The sequence below is a fragment of the Stylophora pistillata genome, chromosome 9 (assembly GCF_964205215.1).
Source record: "Stylophora pistillata chromosome 9, jaStyPist1.2, whole genome shotgun sequence".
In the NCBI taxonomy this organism is placed as follows: Eukaryota; Metazoa; Cnidaria; class Anthozoa; order Scleractinia; family Pocilloporidae; genus Stylophora; species Stylophora pistillata.
In genome coordinates this window covers 24,328,043-24,331,204 of record NC_142527.1, presented here as the reverse complement: position 1 = coordinate 24,331,204, position 3,162 = coordinate 24,328,043, and the positions used below count along the sequence as shown (strand labels likewise).

The following is a 3,162-nucleotide window of genomic DNA, read 5'->3' as shown; positions in this document are numbered from 1 at the left end:
AGTCACGGCTGAAATCGAAAACTGGACCGTGACAAGGAGAGCCACACTGAAAGAACAATGGATGCGGCACTGCTGAAAATTTCGAGCGGGCGGCTTTCATTCACAGACCAAGTGGTGTTCAGCTACAGCATGAAAGAAGAAGAAAGTAAGCTTGGAAATGAAATGCTAGAAATTTTCTTGTCCTCTCTACAAAAAAAAAATGTTACTGAAATGAACTAGAATTTTTCTGCATTTTTTGATAGATACTCTATTTATTGACAGGCATGTCTCATTAATCTGAATTCTGAAGCTCCCGAAAACGGCTAAAGAGTTGCAAAGGACATCTCCTCTCTGGGATGTGTTGAAATCTTAATCAATGTCTTAATCTTTCCCTATTGCTCGTTATCGCTGAAGAAGAATCACCGTTACGTTTGATTTCGTAGAAAATAATAAAAAACCAATATGAACAGGAAAGTTTCCCATGACATGCACCTGCTTTTAGCGAGAGGATGTCTACGAGAAAGCCCTTGATTGTAGGAACTCAAATTGTTAGCGACTCCTGGTTAACAGTTCAACGGATTTTGAGCTCATCAAAAAAGTACACGTATTCTTGGTTCAAAAGGCGCGGGTCCGATTCCGAGCAAGTCAGTGGACGGATTTTAAGGAGCCTAATCTGATACTAGACAAGAATGAAGTAGTAATCCCAAAAAAATATTTAGTTTTAATTTGTAATAATTTGTCTTCAGGCGTAAATGAAGAAATTCGTTTTGTTTGTTCCTTTCCTCCTTGTGCTTTCTCGTTATATGCACATGGCTTGCAGAGTCAAGTACGGCGAAAGGCTCGGAGAAACTATTTATTTCGAAAGTAATATATAAATGGATTGATTTCTAATACAGCAAAAGTGATAGTCTAAATCCAAAGCAGTTTTCCAGCATATCATGGGCCCTTAGCTTGAATTTGTTTAAATTGTAAATTATGCAGAACTCGATGAAATTACCGACTATTTTAAGATTAATTTTTAATTCGAAGCTTACTACATCTCTCCCCTTTATTGTTGAATGAGACTACTTACTATGATATTCAGCTTCAAATTAGACATTTGTTTTGGGTAGATTCAAGTGCCCTCTGAGCTGGTCTAAGAGTGTGACACGTTTGGGATCAGCGTTAAAAAAGATCTTTTAGCTAGCGCTGTTGACTTTTATATGTTTTTTTTATGATTCAAGTGCCCCCTGAGCTGGTCTATGAGTATGAAACGTTTGAGATCAGCGTTAAAAAAGAAATCTTTTAGCTGTTGACTTTTATATGTTTTTTATTCAAGAGCCCACTGAACTGGTCTTTGAGTGTAACATGTTTGAGATTAGCGTTTAAAAAAAATCTTCAAGCCGTTTATTTTTGCTGTTATTTCAAATCTTCCTTTTTTAATGTACAAATTAAAGTTGGAGACTGTTTCAACATTATTTATCAACGGTAGGGTCCTGTTTCCTCTACTGAGGTGTCCTCAGAGCTCTGTCTCTTTAACCGCCACATCTCTTGATCTTTCATCTTTCCTACCATCAGCGGTTTCCTGCTGAAAGGTAAGGCAGAAGGCCTGGCGGAACTGTTTATTTCGAAAGTAATATGTGAATGGATTGATTGCTGATGAAGTAAATGCGATTGTTTCAACCCAAGGCCACACAGTAAACATCAATGCATTGAATTTATCCGGTCCCCCCTTTACCAAAGCATAACAAAGGTCAAGAAACGGCAGAATTAAACTGGGCATCCATGTGATATTATAAGCCCCCAAAACAAAACCGATTGTCTTCATAGCTTTCAAGCTTTGCAGAGAGCGAACTTTAAAATTGTCGTTGTACATTGAAGGTTTTCTCCTGCTCATATTTTAAGAAATTGTTTTTCTGCCGATCTGAAAATAAAAAGATAAGAAAATGAAACTACTAGTAGCGGAATAAAAAATGCAATAAATCCCATCGAAATACACAGAACAGCAACATTTAAAACTTTCTCTTTTGATAAAAGCTCGGTCGGTATATACAACGTCGAGAAAGGACGACCCAATGAAGATAACCACACCAAAACTATCACTGTGTGACACCTTTTTTTGGTTACCATGTCCTGAAATGGAAACCGAGTCGAAATAAAGCGGTCAATAGAAACACAGCAAATGTTGAAAGTGGTGGCGGCGGTTGTGTGAATCCACAATGCCAAAGTAAAATCAAACAAAGTGCTATGAAGTGGTGGCTGAATCCAACATCTGATAGCAATCCAAACAGGATCTATGGCAAGACCAACGAAAAAGTCCGCTATGGATAACGATGCTAAAAACCGATTGGAAACTGTTCGTAAAGACTTGTTTTTATAGAACAACCACAACATAACCGTGTTTCCACTTACAGCTATAAAACTGCAAAAGGAGAGCCACACTGACAGAACAATGGATGCTGCACTGCTGAGATAAACCTTCGGGTGGCTTTCATTCATGATGGGATCGTTTTTCAGCTGCACAGGAAAGAAATGAAAGTAAATTTGGGATATGCGTGCAACATTTTCGTCCTCTATACAATCCAAACAGATGTTGCAGAAATGTTTTCGCATGAATCATCATCATAATTTATCCAGATATTCCTTTTGTTGACAGGCATGTCATGTATTAATCCCGAAAATGGTAGAAGATTATCTCTATGAAAATGTTATGTACTCTCCATGAATGTCTAAACCTTCCCGAACTCTCACTATCGATGAAGTAAATCACCGATGTGATTGACTTTGTGGGAAATATGAAAAAAAAAAAAAAAATTAAAAGGAAAAGTCTTCTTTGACAAGCAGCTGTTTCAGCGACAGGGTGTCTATATGAAACTCTTAATTTTGGGTACTCATATTATTAACGGCCCCTGTTTAAAATTTAAGTGCAGTTTAACACTAATCACAAATATCTACAAACTAATCGATTGAGGCCCTAAACTTCTGTAAAAGGTAAATATTTTTTATAAATAGTTTGTATATATTTTAACAATGCTGTTGAAGGACAACATGAACAAATTAAATAATCACAAACAATTCGTGAGGAGGCGTGAGTCTGAATGCACCGAGTCGTATGACCAATTTGAATCTTAATGTTAGTCTGAAGTCCAATCTGACAACAGAAATTCTATCTGTGTCTAGAATTAATTATAAGTATGCCTCCTA

At 37.0% G+C, this 3,162-nt stretch overlaps 1 long non-coding RNA gene across 1 annotated transcript; it reads right to left on the bottom strand.

The window, feature by feature from the left end:
• Positions 1–1,342: 1,342 nt before the first annotated feature.
• LOC148723972 (uncharacterized) lies at positions 1,343–2,668 on the bottom strand. Its single transcript, XR_015991940.1, has 2 exons — positions 2,371–2,668; positions 1,343–1,882 (listed from the first exon to the last, which is right to left on the bottom strand). It is a non-coding gene; the product is annotated as an uncharacterized LOC148723972 (long non-coding RNA).
• Positions 2,669–3,162: the final 494 nt, after the last annotated feature.